The 21,093-nt window shown below is 34.7% G+C and overlaps 1 protein-coding gene across 4 annotated transcripts in view; it reads left to right on the forward strand.

Annotated features, from left to right (window-relative positions):
* Nucleotides 1-8: 8 nt before the first annotated feature.
* Nucleotides 9-21,093, forward strand: part of LOC145279696 (uncharacterized) — a 615,039-nt gene continuing 593,954 nt past the window's right edge. For 2 of the 4 annotated variants that reach the window (XM_080130974.1, XM_080130977.1), the window contains exon 1: nucleotides 19,772-19,859. The gene's annotated coding sequence lies outside the window, so the exon portion shown is untranslated. Of the gene's footprint in view, nucleotides 1,511-19,406; nucleotides 19,457-19,771; nucleotides 19,860-21,093 lie in introns of those variants that run through there. The other 2 variants (XM_080130975.1, XM_080130976.1) reach the window with 2 other exon arrangements.

Below are 21,093 nucleotides of genomic sequence, written 5' to 3' on the forward strand. Positions count from 1 at the left end.
TTTTTTCGGTACTTATGCAGAGAGTGATCCGGACGTAACTCACCGGACGCTCGGCTAGCCCCGTAACACGACGTCAACAGCCGGAGTTAGCCGAGCGTCGGCGATGTAGTTCGACGGTTTTCAACGAGCGTCGCCGATGTAGTTCGACGGTTGTCAACGCTACGCGCGTGCGCGACGCAAGAAAAAAAATTCAAAGCAGCAGACGACAATAAGGAAAAAGAAGAAAAGAAAGTAAAACAGTAACAGTACAGAATCAGATTTATTTAACAACAACCGTTACAATTTCAGATTTATTTAACAACCACTTAAAATTGCGTACCTATGGAAGGAAATATGAACTTAACATATTTGTCGGAAAAAATTGCAAACAGCAGCAGCAGCGCCCAGCCAGCGGGTGTCCTGGAATTTTGTCAGGAAAAGAGTTTGCTTGCAAAAAAGAAAACCTGTCCCTCATAGTCGTGTGATGCCGCCCTCCAACAGTCTGAGGAAATACCAACAGTAAATATTCCTCGCATTTTTCTTTTACCAGGTTTTTTCCTTCAACCACCCAACAACAAAAAAAAAAAAACAAAACATGTTTTGTACAAAAAAAAAAAAAAAACAGTTTGCTTGTTTCCTTTTTTCCGCTGTTTATTCTTAAAAAAATAAAAAAATAACCCTAACCCTAAAAAAAAAACCACCCAACAAAAAAAAAACATGTTTTGTAAAAAAAAACAAATTTTGCTTGTTACCTTTTTTTCGCTGTTTCTTCTTCTTCTTCAAAAAAAAAACAAAACAAAAAACGTAACTTTCTTGTATATAAAAAACACGGTACTCCTGCAGTATTTTACCCACCGATTTCACGATCTTAGCCGAGCGTTGATCGACATCCGTCGGAAAACGCCGGAACATGGCGAGCGGTACGATACTCTATCAGCCAATCAGGGCGCTTCAAACGAACGCGCAGCAGACGAATAATTTTCATTGAAATTACACACATAGCGTTTCATTTCAGTTATTTTATTGTTCAAAGTAAAAATACACAGCCTTTCATTTCAGCTATTTAATTTAGCGATAAAAAAAAACAAAAAACCGGGAGCTGTTGGAAACATATTTATGCGAATTTATGTGGAGACAAAAATTTGGACACAACCCTTTTGTCTCCATAATAAATCAAATCGCGGAAGGCTACCCGGTTTGGGAAGGAGCTTCTTTCCACATCCTCTGAAAACCCTTTGCTCCCTACTTTGCCTCTCTACAGTCAGTAGAAAATCTTCCAGTCGGAACTAAAGATAAACAGTAATTGTTGCCCCCCCCCACAAACATTACTGAAAAAAAACAAACAAAAAAAAAACATTGTTGTTACTGTTTAATAACGTTTTGTTAAAAACACACAAAAAAAAAACATTGAAGTGTTTATTACTGTTGCTTACCCCCCCCCCCCCAAAAGAAAGCTATCGGAAAACAAAATGAACCAAAAAAAAAAAAATATTCAACAAAATAAATTTATTTTACTTTAAAAAAACTTACGGTAAGTGTTTGTGATTTATTTTATCCAAATTTTTTGTATTAATTTTATCCATTTTGTTGTGTGTGTGTGTGTGTGTGTAATATCTTTTCCTTGTAATGTTGTTGTTATTCACATACTTTTAGCGTTCTTGCACCGTAGCTCCGAATTCTCGGCTTTCGTCGGCGTTAACGCCGAAAGCGTTCGTCAACGCTCGGCTAAGATCGTGAAATCGGTGGGTAAAATACTGCAGGAGTACCAAAAACACTTTATATTTACAAAAAAAAATACAAAAAAAAATTTGTTTTCCGTTACAGTAAATAAAAGTTTTAACAAATTTTACATTAAGGTAGGTTTCTCTTTTCTTGTTATGTTTTCAGCGCCGACGCTCGGCTTGCTTTTCCTCGCCGACGCTCGGCTAACTCCGGCTGTTGACGTCGTTTTACGGGGCAAGCCGAGCGTCCGGTGAGTTACGTCCGGATCACTCTCTGCATAAGTACCTTTTTTTCTTAGGATTTATCTAAAGTTAATGTAAATCGTTAAAAGCATGATTTACCAAAAACAAATGGTACTTCTACAGTTTATCGCCGAAAATCGAGACGCCATTTTTTTTCGCGTACCTGTTGTTAAAATTTGAAGGAGAAATTAGTATTTTAAACTATAACCGAAACACGAAATAAATAACAAAATAAATAAATAAATAAATAAATAAACTAGATAATTTGTTGTTGACCCTATTGAAAAGGGAAGATAAGAAAGTTTCTTCTTAATTGAAAAGCTCTTCCTGCGACTGAGGTGATTGACTGAAATGATGTAGAAAAATGAAAGTTCTTGGTTAGAAATAAGCAGGTCTTTTACCAAGAATTAAACAATATAAAACCCCATCGCTTATTTAGCAGAGAGATAGAAAAGAGTAAAAATAAAAAGTCCATCTCCAGGTGGAAGAATTAATTGCCGAGCGTGCACGCATTTAACATCCATGCGGACGAAGCCGATGTTGATGACATTACAGCATGCTGCCTTAAGGTTGACTGATTTGTTTGGGCGCAAAAATGCCCTTTTTATACATTTCCGCCCGGCTCCACAGAGGCCTTCAGAAAAGACATTTTTTAACATTTGTTTTCCTTGTAATCTGATTGGATGAAAAGAATAACATTCTTATGACATAACATGCTTCTTACGACGTCCGCGTGAATGGATGAAGTTTTGCTTATAAGTCCATCGAATTTGCGTGGGTGGAGAAAGGGAAATGATAGTGTAGCTGAAACGATGTTTATGCATCCGCGCGTGCAACTGGGTTTTGCAGCGAATGCAGCGCGCCATTATTCTGTTTTAAGTAGATTTGACGCGGCGGCGTCGGGGCTACGATAAATGTTTTTACAATTATATTTTGATAAATTTTTATACAACAAATATTTTGGTTTTCAAATGGCTATCGCCGAGTTTAGACAATTATGAATATGTCATTTTCATTTTCTGTTTTTAATAATAATAATAATAATAATAATAATAATAATAATAATAATAATAATGATGATGATGATGATGATGATGATGATGATGATGATGATGATGATGAGGAGGAGGAGGAGGAGGAGGAGGAGGAGAAGAAGAAGAAGAAGAAGCGCTTAACGATCATTAAATCTAAGGGAGATAACCAGCATAGACATAGCAAAAATAAGCATATTTTGATATTTTGGAGGATATAATTTAGGACGCTGAATAATCAGTAGAACAATGAAGGAAAAAAGAAAAAAAGAAAAAAAGATTACACGATTACTGTAGCCGAATTCCGGAAATTGCTGAAGCGAAGTTAATCAACGAACTTAAAATTAAATAAACTTGTTTGAAACGATGGTAATTAATCAAAAATTAAATAAACTTGTTTGAAACGATGGTAATTAATCAAAAATTAAATAAACTTGTTTGAAACGATGGTAATTAATCAAAAATTAAATAAACTTGTTTGAAACGATCATAATTAATCAAGAATTAAATAAACTTGTTAACGAAAATAACGAAACGTGTTTGAAGGGGATTTTGAAGAATTTAAACCGTCAATGTAATTTTTTTTAAACGAAAATGAATTAAAAATTAAGAAATTTGTTTTTAATCAGTCATTTCTGTCTGCTTAATTTTTTGTTTTATAATCATGTAGAAATGTATTAAAAAGAGGAAAAAATAACAACGTTCAAGGATTCGGCACAAGATAGTGTTCGATTTATTTCTTTTTGCTTAATAAGGGAAGGATTTTTCATTGGATAAATTGGACAATTATTGCTACTTAACATTGTTTTATTTTAAGTTCTTTGAACTTCGCTAATTTGTTTCCTTTTCATAAACTGCTTCAGAAATTTCCGGAATTCGACTACAGTAATCGTGTAATCATTTTTTTTAATTTTTATTTTCCGTTTAACATTTTCCCTGATCTACTGATCCCAAATTATATCTTGCAAAATATACTTATTTTTGCTATGTTTGCTAAGTTTTTCCTGAAACACACACACACACACACACACACACACACACACACACACACACACACACACACACACACACACACACACACACACATATATATGATTAATAAAATATGTTAAAAGACATCTTGAAAAAGAGTTAAAAACATATTTAATTTTAATTCATATTTTTATTTTAATTCATATTATAAGCTCTATTTCCTTTTCGGTTTTATTGAGCTTTTTATATCTGGCTGAGTTTATTTTACTTGTAAATATTAACTCTTTAATATTTATAATATATTTTAAGTTTACCATTTTGATTACCTTAGTAAACTTATTGTAACTTTTATTTTTATTATATATATATATATATATATATATATATATATATATATATATATATATATATATGTGTGTGTGTGTGTGTGTGTGTTTCATGAAAAACATTCCCATTTTCATTAATTAAATCGAAACATTTTCAATCAAACAATTACAGATATATGTTCTCTTTCACCTTATTTACTTTTTTTCATAGTTCTTTCCGGAAGTAATGATTATCTAGTTTAATTTTTTTGTTATTTATTTCTAACTTCGGCCATAATATAAAATACTGATTTCTCCCTCGGATTTTAACAACAGGTGCGCGAGAAAAATGGCGTCTCCATTTTCGGCGATAAACTGTAGAAATATCAAACAAATTTCGGGTTTGTATTACTGTACACATAGATTCGAAAAAGTTGTCAAAAAACAAATATATAACAAATAAATGTTATCAAAAGCAAGATAAGTTACTTTTTTTTACCAAACTGGATATATTTTTCGTGTTTTTATTCAATGTAACATGTTTATTCAGCTCGAAAAAACATACATTGTTTACCGATGTATTGGAAAATTCAAAATGGCGCCCGACTCTGTCTTTAACACGGTAAGTTCAGGAAAAGGTGTTATAAATAATAAACTAGACAAAATACTATTAAAAAACCACCGAATATATATCAACCTATGTCACGGCAATATATATTGAGAGAGTGACTAACAGTATTTTGTCTAGTTTTATATTTATAACATCTTTTCTCAAACTTACCGTTTTAAAGAGAGAGTCGGCCGCCATTTTGAATTTTGCAATACATCGGTAAACACAGTATGTTTTACGAGCTGAATAAACATGTTATTGTTACATTAAATAAAAGCACTGAAAATATATCCAGTTAGGTAGAAAAGTAATTTATCTTGCCTTTGATAACATTTATTTGTCATATATTTGTTTTTTGACAACTTTTTCGAATCTATGCGTACAGTAATACAAATCCCAAATTTTTAAATAAATGAACAGAAGGGGGGCTAATATTGTTAATTTTAAAATGGACGCTATTTACTTTTATAGCCGGTGTAATTGAAGATGAAGTCACCATGTGTATTTTACAAATACAAAATGTTTGAAGAAATGTATTTTTTTTTTTTACTGAAAACAGCGTGTAGCGTATTTACTCGACAAAAATATGAGCAATAACGAACGTTAACATTATTAGCAAATTGAATCGAACGACTTAAATCGGAATTAAACAGCGATTTTAGATCAAGCAAATAGTAAGAGGAAAAATACCGATAAATAAAATGGATTAAAAAGCAAGGGAGATAATTAAGATATTTTACGGAAAAGTTATTTCCCTTTATAATATTTTATTCTCCAACTTCAATTATCGAACATTTTCATTACAGAGGAATTCCGGCTTTATATCGAAATAATTTATTTTATAAAATATAATGTTTTTGCTTCTTTCATTTTTGTTTTTGTTTTTTTACAAAAATACAATTTAATAATAACTAAAAACTTTACACATGATGGAGTTAGTTTCAAAATAGATTACTGCATTATGGGCTTCATAGAAATTAAATTACCCTCTTAAAATAATAAAATAACCAATTAGGAAAGCAGAAAATCTACTTACGTACAAAAGCAACAACAAATTCTTGATGAGCCATCCAATTTACCAAATTTCCACTACTAACGATAACTACGACATGTTGCACTTGACTGTTATACACTCATTAATATTATCCTCGAATTGTCTCCGGGCCTTGATAAGTGGTGACTCCTTTGTAAAAAAAAAAAAAAAATCATCCGTATAAATACCAATGGTATTTGACTGCAACAACAACACCGACAAACTTCAAACAGATATTCAAATAACCACAGCATGACCCCCCCCTCTCAACACAATATACAACACACAGCCCCTAAATCTATACTCACTACTAATACCCACAAAAATACACAACACTTTCGCACCTCAAGGAAACAAATCATGCAACAAACCCAGGTGCAAAGTATGCAAACCCATTAATACCGACGACACATTAACACCTCCAGGCCCAAACATCCAACTTAAACTCTCTCCTACCTGTGACAATCCCAATGTAGTCTACCTAACATATTACATCAGATGCACAAAGGGTAACTATATGGAAGGAAACAGGCCAGGAATTCCGCCTACAACTCAACAACCACAAGCAAACAATAAGGAACAAATCCACACAGCACACAGTAGCAATGCACTAAACCCTTCCAGACCACAGGATAGACAACATAAAATGCATCCTTATGGCCTCCAACTTTAAGACACAACAAAAAAGAAGACAATATGAAAAGAAACTCATTCTTCGGTCTCAACAAAAATTTGGGACTGCTAAATGAGTATTCTTTTTATAAAACCTAAACTGACCAAAAATATTTTCCTACGGGGCACAGGGAGTATACACAGTGGAAGGACAGCTTAGCATTCCTCACTAGGAGTTGTTTTTTTTGTTTTTGCAATGCTCTTGTTTTTGTTAGTTTCCATATATTTTAATTTTTACCATATTTTTAATTCTATTTTCCGAGTATGCATACATGCATACACAAATGTACAGGTGTATATGTAGGTGCGCTATCCATTTCCTCCTCACAAACCCTATATACTATATTACCACTCTTTGAAGATATACAGAATAATGTTTATTATTATTATTATTATTATTATTATTATTATTATTATTATTAGATGATGTTAAGGCTGGCATACGAAGGATGACAAACTGGAAGGTACCTGGTCCAGATGGAGTGATGGGTTTCTGGTTTAAACAGTTTCCATGCCTTTATCCACCTATAGCTGCTGCTCTGAAAAGGGTTGTAGAGTCTGGAGATGTCCCATATTGGCTTGTGGAGGGAAGAACAACACTGATTAGGAAAGATCATGCAAAAGGAACAGATGTCAATAATTATAGACCAATTACATGTCTGCCTTTGATGTGAAAACTGTTGACTGGAATATTTGCAGAGAAAATTTATGAACATCTAGAGAGTAATGGTGTTTTTCCTGAGGAACAAAAGGGGTGCCGGAAAGGCTCGAGAGGTACTAAAGAGCAACTACTAATTGATAAAGCAATAGTGCAGGATGCGAAGAAGAAGAGGAATCTGAGCGTAGTATGGATCGATTACAGAAAGGCTTATGACATGGTTCCTCATTCATGGATACGGGAAATACTATTGATGATGAAGGTTGCTGAGAATGTGGTAGGGCTTTTGGAGACAAGTATGGCTCAATGGAAAACGGTGCTGACAGCAAACAGAGAGGAGATGGGGCAGGTTGGCATTAAACGTGGGATATTTCAAGGAGATTCGTTATCGCCACTTCTTTTTGTAATGATAATGATGCCACTGAGCATCCTCTTGAAGAGAGAAAAACTGGGGTATAACTTTGGATTTGGTGATAGACGCCTCAACCATCTACTGTTTATGGATGATTTGAAAATATTTGGTAGAAATGAAAAGGAAATGGAGAGACTGGTAGAACTTGTGGGGGCATACTCAGAAGACATTGGGATGGAATTTGGGATTAGTAAATGTGCAGTGCAGGTGATGAAAAGAGCAGTAAAGGTTCATCCGAATGGAATAGTGCTGCCAAATGGAGAAATCATGAAAGAAATAGAAGATACAGGATATGGAGGGTGTAGGCATCATGAACAGAGAAATGAAGGAAAAAGTCAGGAAGGAGTATCTTAGAAGAGTGAAACTAATTGCAAAGTCGAAACTGTATGAAGGAAACCTAATGAAAGCAGTAAATGCATGGGCAGTCAGTGTTTTGAGATACAGTGGGGGAATTTTAGAATGGTCTGACAAGGATTTGCATGCCATGGATATCAAAACAAGAAAAGTTTTAGCAATCTTTGGTATATTTCACATTCGAAGTAGCATAGCAAGGCTGTATCAAAAGAGGAAAGATGGTGGGAGAGAATTGAAAAGTGTAAAAGATTGTGTTAGAACCGAGGAGATGTCGTTGAAGGAGCATGTGGTTAGAAGTGAGGAGTGTATGCTTAAGGTTGTGGCCAATGAAGTGGAAGTATGTGAGACCAAGGCTGATTATGCGAAATGTATGGATAGAGAAAGGGCAGAGGAACTGGCTAGGAAGAAAATGCATGGAAGGTTCTTCCAGGATATAGAAGAAATGGCTGATGAAAGATCATGGCAATGGCTTAGAGCTGGGTATCTGGCTAAGTACTGAAGCTTTTGTTTGATTAGCACAAGAGCAGGCATTAGGAACACGATTGTTCAAAAAAGTGGTTCAAGGAGAGGAAGTTGCTGCAGAATGCCGAGTGCCCACCCCGCACTCATATTTCTATCATTCACATTGAAAAAAGACCGAAGAATCGGTTGAAAATTTTGTGCTCTTAAAAAAAAGACGTCACTTTTTTTCAATAGACTTTTTATATATTTTACACGTCAACAAATAGGAAATAAATACAGGAAGGATATAACCATTTACATATTTTTCATATTGATTTTTTTTATCCATATATATATATATATATATATATATATATATGTATAGTAATTTATAAAATATATATGGCGATTAAGCTACACTGAATATTCTGCGTTTCATCCAACTATAGGATTCGTCAGGCTTATGCATAAGCCTGACGAATCCTATAGTTGGATGAAACGCAGAATATTCAGTGTAGCTTAATCGCCATATATATTTTATAAATTACTAACTAGCTCTACCTACGTATTGAGCACTTTTGAAGTAAATACTTAAAGTTTACGCATAAATCTATACTTTCATATATTAAATTTATGCGAATAAATGAAGTAGCTATATATGTATATATAGTAAGTTTTGAAAATATATATGACGATTAAACTACATTGTCCACATTTCTACTCATGAGGAATCGTCAGGCTAAAATATAATAGCCTAACAAATTCTAATGAGGATGATATGCAGAAAATTATGTATAGCTTAATTTCCATATATTTTTTCCAAACTTACTACTTAGCCCTACTTACGTATTGGGCACTGTAGAAGTAAATACTGAAAATAGATATATTAAATATTATGAAGATTCATGACATAATATAGATATATATATACACGTGTGTGTGTGTGTATGTGCTTATGTACATATATGCATATATGATACCTGTATATATAAAGTTATGAAAATATTTATGACAATCTATGCAGATAATGCCTATAAAGGGTCGATTAACAGCTAGTGAAAAGGAACATGTTGTTGCAGGTCTTGCAGAAGGTTTATTTCTCGTAGATCTAGCCAAGAAGCTTGGAAGAGATCTAAGAACATAGTCTTCATTCATCTCAAATCCGCCGATTGACATCATCAGTTGACAAGAGGCTATTCAAAGTGATTTTGAAGCATCAGAGTTATGTTGAAAAATAAATATTTAATAATAAAATAAAAATAATTCTATAATAAAATAATGTAAAATTCGTTCTTGTTTTTGATTGATATTGTTACTGGATATGTTCTTAATGTCATATAAATAGAAATATGGTTAGAATATTGTTTTGTTATCGAAAATATACATTTTTAGACACTTGCAATAAAGTGATATAGACTTAATAATTACCAGAAAATAGAAAAATTAGCATTATTTTCAAAATATTTGTTCAAATTCTACAAAAATCTGGGCAATAAGGCACCTTATTATGCTCTTCCAGTGTTATACCAAATTTCACCTCTCTGCATTTCACAGCAATTTCAAAATTAAAACATTATTGACCTGCAATAAAGCGATACACAGGGTTTATATATATATATATATATATATATATATATATATATATATATATATATATATATATATATATATATATATATAAGTTGTAAAAAAATATATAGCAATTAATGTATACAGATTTTTCTGCCTTTCAAAGATGAAAGTAATTATCAAACTAAGATGCATATATTGTATACCGGGTATATACAGTCATAATTATGTATGCATAATATACATGTACCGTGTGTCATCATAATGGTGTACATACAGTCATAATTACGTATGTATAATATACATGTACCGTGTGTCATCACATTTGTATATACAGTCATAATTATGTATACATAATATACATGTACCGTGTGTCATCATAGTGGTGTATATACAGTCATAATTATGTATGCATAATATACATGTACCGTGTGTCATCATAATGGTGTATATACAGTCATAATTATGTATGCATAATATACATGTACCGTGTGTCATCATAATGGTGTATAGACAGTCATAATTATGTATGTATAATATACATGTACCGTGTGTCATCATAATGGTGTATATACAGTCATAATTATGTATGCATAATATACATGTACCGTGTGTCATCATAGTGGTGTATATACAGTCATAATTATGTATGCATAATATACATGTACCGTGTGTCATCATAATGGTGTATATACAGTCATAATTATGTATGCATAATATACATGTACCGTGTGTCATCATAATGGTGTATATACAGTCATAATTATGTATGTATAATATACATGTACCGTGTGTCATCATAATGGTGTATATACAGTCATAATTATGTATACATAATATACATGTACCGTGTGTCATCATAGTGGTGTATATACAGTCATAATTATGTATGCATAATATACATGTACCGTGTGTCATCATAGTGGTGTATATACAGTCATAATTATGTATGTATAATATACATGTACCGTGTGTCATAATAATGGTGTATATAAAGTCATAATTATGTATGCATAATATACATGTACCGTGTGTCATCATAGTGGTGTATATACAGTCATAATTATGTATGCATAATATACATGTACCGTGTGTCATCATAATGGTGTATATACAGTCATAATTATGTATGCATAATATACATGTACCGTGTGTCATCATAGTGGTGTATATACAGTCATAATTATGTATGCATAATATACATGTACCGTGTGTCATCATAGTGGTGTATATACAGTCATAATTATGTATGCATAATATACATGTACCGTGTGTCATCATAGTGGTGTATATACAGTCATAATTATGTATGCATAATATACATGTACCGTGTGTCATCATAGTGGTGTATATACAGTCATAATTATGTATGCATAATATACATGTACCGTGTGTCATCATAGTGGTGTATATACAGTCATAATTATGTATGCATAATATACATGTACCGTGTGTCATCATAATGGTGTATATACAGTCATAATTATGTATGCATAATATACATGTACCGTGTGTCATCATAATGGTGTATATACAGTCATAATTATGTATGTATAATATACATGTACCGTGTGTCATCATAATGGTGTATATACAGTCATAATTATGTATACATAATATACATGTACCGTGTGTCATCATAGTGGTGTATATACAGTCATAATTATGTATGCATAATATACATGTACCGTGTGTCATCATAGTGGTGTATATACAGTCATAATTATGTATGTATAATATACATGTACCGTGTGTCATCATAATGGTGTATATACAGTCATAATTATGTATGCATAATATACATGTACCGTGTGTCATCATAGTGGTGTATATACAGTCATAATTATGTATGCATAATATACATGTACCGTGTGTCATCATAATGGTGTATATACAGTCATAATTATGTATGCATAATATACATGTACCGTGTGTCATCATAGTGGTGTATATACAGTCATAATTATGTATGCATAATATACATGTACCGTGTGTCATCATAGTGGTGTATAGACAGTCACCAATGCATGTCTTTTCATGTGTTATAGACAAGCGTATGGTTGCAAGAAAAATACAACTGAATAAAATTAAATATGTTTTATTCTCAACAAATCAGAGATTTATAGCGGTAGAGGCCTAGTCGTCAGTAGCAATGAGTTTGGTTGATGTCAGCGAGTTACTCACAATAAGTCAATGACGGTGTCGGCGACAATGGCAGTGTATTTGAAGTAGGTTGTTGTCAGCGACAACAACAATGTATTCACAGTATGTTGGTGCCAGTGACAACGGCGGTGTATTCGTAGTATGCTAGTGTCGGTGACGACAGTGAGATAGATATTCACAGTAAGTTTGTGTCGGCGACGATGATGTTGAGACGATCCCCAAGTACAGTAAGACTGCCTCGTGATCAAAGGAAGGGTCCCTTTTATAATCAGCCTTTGGCTCGAATCGGATCAAAAAAATGTTTTATATCTTTTGTCTCTGATTGGTTAGTAAGTTGCGTTTTCTGATCACGTGGTATGTCGTCTGCTACGTCCGCGTGGATATTGCAGTTTTGTTTTTGTTCTTCGCAGAGTGTGTGTAGGCATAATCGAAATTGTGACTGAAATTTTAATGTGCGGCGAAATGCGTGTGCAATTGTACTTTTTAACAGAGTAGATAATACAGTAATTGTGTGAGATCTGTTATATAACAAAGGCCACCTCATATCTCAATCAGATTTGTAGTTTATGTTCATGGAATGTCTTTAGTTCATGACAAAGTCCTTGAAGCAGACAGGGAGTCGCCCTCTCATTTTTCTCGCTGGGGGTAGAATTCTGTCCGTATTGTCCTCCTGTAATGTTGTATGATGTATGTCGTGAGTTAGTTCTGGGTCATTTGATGACTGCTGTATGGTATGGTCTTGGTGGTTGATACATGGTGGGGAAGTGGGAGTCTACTGCATAGGTGTGGCGGTCGAGGGGCCAAATGTCTGATATGTGCGCAGTGGATCCAGGCTGTATCACCATTTTCATTTTATACCTGGCACATCACATCATTTGATTTTATGACTGTGAAATTTCCCACCCAAGGTAGATGAGATGGTTGGGCTGTACCTGATTGTGGCCGGTGGAGTAAGACCCTGTCACCCACTTGTATTGAGTTTTTGTAAATGAGATGATGTGCATTCCTCTCAAGTTTGTGGTCAGCCTCATCGTTGGCCAGAGAGACATGGTGGGGAACCTGTCTCAACAGGGCATTGATTTTCATGTCAGATGCTCCCGAATCATTGCCTCTAACTTCTTTTCTATGAAGCATAGGTAGACCGATATTTAGGTAATGGCGATGGTGCCGAGACAATCCCCAAGGACAGTAAGACTTCCTCATGGTCGAAGGAAGGGTACCTTTTATAATCGGTCTTTGGCTTGAATCGAATCAAAAAAATGTTTCATTTTTTTTGTCTCTAATTGGTTAGTAAGTCGCGTTTTCTGATCATGTAGTATGTCGCCTGCTATGTGGAGAATGCATTTTTGTTTTTGTTCTTCGCAGAGCGTGTGTAGGCATAATCGAAATTGTGACTGAAATTTTAATGTGAGGTAAAATGCGCGAACAATTGCCCTATTTAACAGAGTTGATGTGGATATATAATATCGATTCATTGTCATGAGTATATATATAACGTATCAATGTACAAATGTGGTAGGTGTATGTACGGGTGTGTGTTTGAGTGTTTAACCCAGAGGGCAGTTCACTAACAGGATGAATGAACATGGTAGTTCAGTAATGGTCTACTAAACTCAGCAAATACTTTTATGCATGCATGGTGCACAAAGGGATATACCTTGCATTCCTGATTTCTTTTTGTTTGTCAATGATACTTGCTTGAAGTCCTGTAATAAAGATACTATTTGCATATGAAAAAGCACTATGACAACTTCTGGTGATACTATAACCATAGCTTTTATTTCAGTCGCACATTCTCGTGGTGCTCAGAGTTACAATGCTAATTTACTAGATGTTACATCTTACTTTCCAAGATGTAACATGACCAAGCGAATCTCTCAACAACTAAAAAGCAACTCCTTTCTTCGACCCCACCTCATTAAACTAATCAAAATCCTCCTGTGTTCTGAAACTTGATTGCATCAACCTTCTTACACCCACAATCAAGGCCAACCTTTGTTATTGTTGTAATCTATTTTTGTAATCGGAAATTCTTGATTTAGACCGATTCCTGATTTGTTTTGAGTATGGTTAGTTTGGAAGAACATTAAGATGGGGAGAGTCACTTTGTAAAGTTGGCTGCGGCTGACTGAAATAGGATATTGAACATGAAAACGATCATCATCTTTCATAGAAAAATCAACAAACTTTTAAAATCATGAATCAACTTTATTCGAAGAAAATAATGAAACATAAAAAGAATTACGAGATCGACAGATTTAAAGATGAAATATAGTTTCCGGTCTTGAGTTTATTTCTGTCTTTTATCACCTTAATAATGATGAGAGAAGAGAATGCCAATCCATCAATGTTGGAGCCTCATCTCAAACTGTTTTATTTGGCACACATTCGGTTGTGAGATGAAATCAACAGGCTTTCACTGTACATGTTGGTAGTTTACTAATTGCCTGTGTATCATTATGCTGTTTGAACTACAGTTTTTTTTTTTTTTTTTTTTTTTTACACAGTGATCACCACTTATCAAGGCCCGGAAGCCACTCGGGGACAAGGGTTATTGCAAGTACATTACGTTAGTGTGGAGATTTGATGAAGTGTTTACTTAAGGGGGCGGTTCATTAGGAATTTGTTAACATTGGACTTGAAGACATCCAAGTTGTAGTCCGGAGGGAAGTAGGCAGACGGAACAGAGTTCCACAGGCGTGCAGTTCTAAGAAAGAAGCTTACTCAACATAACAAGATATTGCACATATAAATAAATTGTGGTAACGGTGTGGAAAGGTATAGAAATAAGTGGCCATGGCTCGCATGTGCCTACTGTAAGGAAGCAGTGGTATGCAAATCTGGAACCCTTCAGATATAAGAAAAATGTGATTATGCAAATTTAGTGTTGTAGTTCGCTGAAAAATACATCTTTTGTTTTTATGTCACCTCGTTTGCGTGTGATTTTGTTGTTGGTTAAAAAAAGAAAAAATTATGCAAAAAGTGATAATCTTTATTGTGGAGGGGGGGGGGAAACGAACACTAAATAATCCGGCTCGAGTGTGTGTGTGTGTGTGTGTGTGTGTGTGTGTGTGTGTTTTTTAACTCAAAATAATGTACATGACTGAAATCGAAATTAATTACATCTTTCTGTCATGTAAATTATAAATAATCTTTAAAGCTATTTTATTGGTTCTTATGGCGGATGTATGAATAAACAGTCATGTAGTAAAACCATTTACTGGCAAGGAAAACATGGTTGCATGGTTGAAGAAATTGAGGTTGATAGCAAGACTTCAGAAAGTGGATGATGTTGCAAGCATGTTCCAATTGTATCAGAAGGGTTCCAAGTTAACATGCGACTGCTTCCCTACAGTGGGCACATGCCAACTGTGGTCACTTATTTCTATGCCTCTCCAGACCGTTACCACATAAATGAAATGGATCTTTCATGCAACTGCTACACTAATATGTTCAGTAGATTTGTTCCTTCACTGTATAAAATGTTTTATTTAATTGAAAATGAGTTATTATATCGATTCCCAACAAATATGTGTTAACCAAAGTAATCGAACTTTGTTTCAGTTTTCAATATTCTCATGAAATTTGTCATCATTCAACTGACATTCCTCCTGCCTCATGAACATTTATCCTTGACTGACTTTTAGCCTTTATAACTGGTAACTCATTCGTAAAAAAAAAAAATGTTCCTGGATTATAAAATAAGAATTTCAAAATCTTTAGAGATTCGATTTTTAGATGAAGTAATCAGTTTGTTTAATTTAATATAAAATAATTAACTTCTTAAAATTAAAAAAAAAAAAACATATTGAAAAATTAAGTACCGAATTAGCTTTTAGTTAAACTTGTATACAAGATTCACCCCTTTCTAAAAATTGAACAGGCAAATTTTTTTCAAACGTTTTCATTATAATCAGCAAAATTTGGCAATGAATGAATGAGGTTTTTAAGACTAAACAATTGAATAATGAGTAGTAGTATTAGTAATAGTAGTAGGTGATGATGATGATAGCGTTGCAGGCAGAATTTCAAAAAGCACTGCTAGTTTTAGAAGGTATAGTCATAAACAGGGACAGAGTTACTGTAATAGATGATGATATTGTGACAAGCAGGATCAGAAACTGCTGCTTGTTGTAGAGGTGGAGGTTATAGTAGGAAGAGAATTACTAGATAAAGTTAAACTAACAGGAAAAACTGACCTTCTCCTAAAAATTGAACGTATAAGTTTTTTATAATCTATAAAAATAAGATTTTGAAAATTAAAAGAATAATATTGAACGATGAAAATTTAGAGAGGGGTTCAGAAAGTGTGGTGGCACAGGCGAGATAAACAGTGGCCAATTGTCTACTGTGCCACGACTCCTGCAAACAAGAAAAGAGAATAAAAAAAAAACGTGTCGTTAACGTTTAACAATAACAAAAGGAAGACGGGCTCATGTGTCCAACAAAATTAAAGGATTTTTATTTTAGAAAAATAAAATATGTCTTTAGGAGAAAGCCGCCAGAGTAGATGATGATAATCATGATAGTGTTGTAGGCAAGATTGGAAGCTGCTACTAGTTAAAGAGGGTTGGATCATTGTTACTAGTTGAAATGAATAGAAAGAGAACTACTATAATAGATGATGATGATGGTGATGATGATTGGAAGGTCGCTTGCTGTCTAGAAGTGGTTTAAGACTCCACTTATCACAATAGTGATCCATACAGCTTGTCCTGGGTATAACGTAAAACTACATCCGGCAACAAGGCCCTGGTGCGGGAGCTCCAGGTTTTTGGGGAGAATGTCACTACCCCTTAGTCGTTGCAGTGCTGGGTCATCATTAGGCAAGGTGTAGTACCACTAGACCCCCTATTTAGGGTCACAAAAATCCAAGCCTGGTAAACAATGCTCTTGGTGGATGAGGAAGGAATCCCAACTGCTTGCGCAGCGTATGAACCAGCACCGCAATGCCGACGCGGTCAACAAGGGTGATGTACAACTCGACTCGGGTATGCCTCAGCCATCGGATGCGGCTGATTGCATGTGTACAGACTGTCCTGGCCCGTCCTTGCCTCTGTACTGTTGCCTTCAGCGGAAAGGGTGCTAGCAGTACTGGGCAAGCTGCTTATTCCTACTTTGCCTAGGCTGGGAGAGAGGTGAAAATCCTGTGGCGATGGAGTGTGGGCGTACCAGCAGGTTTGATGGACTGGAAGCCACAATGTGATCTCTGCACCCAAGTGATTGGAGTATGATGGGCGTGCTTTTGCTGAAGCCATCATCATCGAAATCGACGGACTGCCCGAGAGAGAAAGAAAAAAGAGCGCGACTATGGGTGCCACTACCCGCATTTCCTGCCAACAGGTGTCACATCTGCAGCCGGGGTTTCAGAGCCCCGATCGGACTCACATCGCACCTTCGACATGGACACTAACCGATCTCTGCATCATCGTCGAAATCGACAGACTGCCTGAGAGAGAGAGAGAGAGAGAGAGAGAGAGAGAGAGAGAGAGAGAGAGAGAGAGATCCATACAGCAGGGTTTCATTCATTCATTTAGTTCGTATGAATCAGATAATTATTGTTGGCATTCGTTTCTTGCTATCTTTGTAGTTGTGATTCTTTCTAGAAAGACATTAAGTACTCATGAGGAGAGTCCATGTGAAGGTTGCCTGAGTTAAAGTGTTTTTGTGGAACGAACTGGATTTCAACTTGACATATCCAATTTGTCAGTCTGTGTTGTTAACCTTCCTGTTGCTGCTGCTGCTGCTGATGATGACTGTTACATTTGACATGATTAAAGAGGTTTTAGAAAAAAGAGGTGCTGCTACTGTAATACAGATAAAATGGAAGCTGCTGCTGATGAAAGTTTATGCTGTATTTGTAAACACAAAGTGATGTTTTTTTTTAGAATGGAGTCACCATTTATCAAAGTCTGAAAGTCACTCGAGGATAAGAGTTAATGGACGCAAAGTTGTAGTGTAGTAATCATTAATGGTGTATGTTGGGTAAAATTTGATTATTTAAGAAGACAGTTAAACAAGAACTTATTTACATTAGACTTGAAGGTTATCATAAGTCGGTCAATGGGACAGCATTCCACAGGCAAGCAGTTCTAGGAAAGAAGCTTTGTTCATAGAATTTGCTTTTAGATTTAGGTACAGTTAGAGAGTGGGGCAAATTGATGTTAGTAGTTGTAGCGAGTTGAGTGCTTTTTGTGAAAGTTTGGCAAGAGGACAGTGAGATATCTGTTCACATTACACTTGAATTTCTGCATGTCAGACCGGTCAGGGAAGCAGGGGCCTGGAAGGGAATTCCAAAATACAACAGTCGTTGGGAAAAAGCTATTCTAGTAGAAGGCTTTACGGCATCTAGGCATCTCTACAGTGAAGGGGTGGGATTTTAATGCTTGTCAGGTTTGTTGAGGGTGTTGTTGGTGAGGGGTACTAGTACTCGGAGTTCATCAGAGCACTTGCCATTGAAATGCTTGTAAAACAGGAACGAGTATGCCACATTTTAGCGGACAGAAACTAGATCTGTCAGTATCTTAGATTGCTACCATTTGCTCGTCCATGGAGTATTGCTGCCAAATCTGGGCTTGTGCATCAACCATTAGTCTTTCCTTCTTGGACATGATAACCTAACAGATCCTGTCTGTTAAGCTTCAGCCTCTGTCTCATCGCTGCAATGTTGCATCCCTGTGCTTGTTTTATAAGCATGCTATGTGCGCTGATGAATTTACTACACTTCTACCTTTTAAGCGAAAATATCATTTTTCATGTTTTAGCGTAAAAAGATAGCATTCTCTTTTTTTTTTCTATAACTTAATTAGATACTTGCCTCACATTGTTTATTACAAGAGTTTGATTTAAGAAAATGACCATTTGCAGTTACCACCCTTGTTAGATTATACGTTTTTCTGTTGACAATAGATTTTAATAGAAAATTAGGCGCTTCTATATTATAATAGCGAAAAAATATTGAATTTCAAGTGAAACAAATGGTAGCTGAGTAATTATCATATCTCAAATAGTAACATATCCAAAAATATGAAAAACGATAAAGCAGAAAAATAATTATTAATGAATAAAAGAAATTTGTAAAATGAAGCGAAATCACTGTTACGCTTACTAAAAAAAGAGATAAATTGACAGGGGAGATAACTAAGTTCTATTGCTTACGTCACGTGACGAACGTAATTAAAAATGTCGGATAAATTTTATTTCTCAAAAAACTGTTTTTCATGAATAATTATTTTTCTTCCAGTTCGTTTTCCGTAATTTTTGGATATGTTACTATGACGACACGGCAATTACGTAAGTATCATTTGTTTTACTTGAAATTCAGTATATTTTTTCGTTATTATATTATAGAAGAAAGCACTGAAAACTGCAATATTTTTTGTGCGTGTTTTGTGCTTTTATAAAAGAAATTAGCGACAGCTTTTTTCCGATGGAAAGGGAATGGAGGTTAAATAATTCAAATGAATAATAATAATAAAAAAAAAATAAATAAACGAATCAAAACACCATTATTAAGATGTTCGACTCGACATTAAGTAGTAAAAAAAACAATACTTTCAATAGTCACGAATACCATTCCCCCCATCCCATCTCTCTCTCTCGTTTTCTTTAGCAACGCCCGGGTCACGTGACACCGCTTCTTAGTTACCATTATTACGAAGATGTCTGAACTTTTCCCTTCGATCCCGGTCAACAGGTGAGCGAGACATCGATTAATAATTTGTTTCTAAAATTCCGTCGAACTTCCACCTTTAAAAATAGTTTTTGAGATGTTATTTAAATTCATTAAATACATGTTGAATATTACGTTAAAAATAGCATAATTCTCGCATTTTTAATGATTAAAAAAAAAATTGTTTTTCTTTTTTTGTTTGTTTGTTTATAAACACCAGTCTCTTAATGTGGGTAGAGTTCACAAGTCCTATCGATCACCGGTATTACACACGCACACACACACACACACACGCACGCACGCACGCACGCACGCACGCACGCACGCACGCACACACACACGCACGCACACACACGCACACACACACGCGCGCGCACACACACACACACACACACACACACACACACACACACACACACACACATACACACACTTGAAAAGTGTTTAAGTCTAACACAGAAATTAATTTGTTCAATAACTCATATAATTCTTTGGGACAATTGTAATCAGGAATCGGAAAAATGAAATTTTTTGGAGTATCGCAGTTGGTATCGGAAGCGGAAAAAATTGTTCATATTTTTCAATGCCAAAAAACGATTCCTTTAATTATCTTTATCTTATTTTATTTTGTTTAAAACAAAATCTTCCACTGCTGATAGTAATAATAAAATAAATATTTATTTTAATTCACCAGTAAAACTAAAATCTATAGATCACCTCCTCCCACAAGTGTATTTTAACGCTTGAGAAAATACCTGCACATTTAACATGTGTTTTTACAGTAATCAGAAAAAATAACAATTTTATACTTAAATATTTCAACATTTATAAAGAATCGGAATCTGTAATTGTATTGGATTCTTGAATTTAGTATGGAATCGGTAATTGTATTGGAATCGGGGGGAAAATATTGGAATTATCCCACCACTAATATATATTTTACATTGACAACTCTATTTTCTTTAATTACATATTTGGCAACTATCGGTTATTTTGAGTTCAGCTTGGTTTAGCTGTTCATCATGAAAATATTTTCACCTAAACAATATTTGCTAATTGTGCACTTTTATTTTGAAAATCCCGGTTCAGTTAGAGAAACACCGTGCATTATGTGAGTTTTCTGGTGTTCATAATCGACCGTCGAAACGATTAAAGTGTGAATCTTTTTTGCACTATGTTCACTCTTGTCGCGAGACATTGTTCACCGTACATACAACAAGTGATTGCTGCTGTACAAAATAGTGTTGATGATGCTGCA

This window comes from Euprymna scolopes, chromosome 7 (assembly GCF_053919585.1).
Source record: "Euprymna scolopes isolate OS-2025 chromosome 7, ASM5391958v1, whole genome shotgun sequence".
NCBI classification, from domain to species: domain Eukaryota; kingdom Metazoa; phylum Mollusca; class Cephalopoda; order Sepiida; family Sepiolidae; genus Euprymna; species Euprymna scolopes.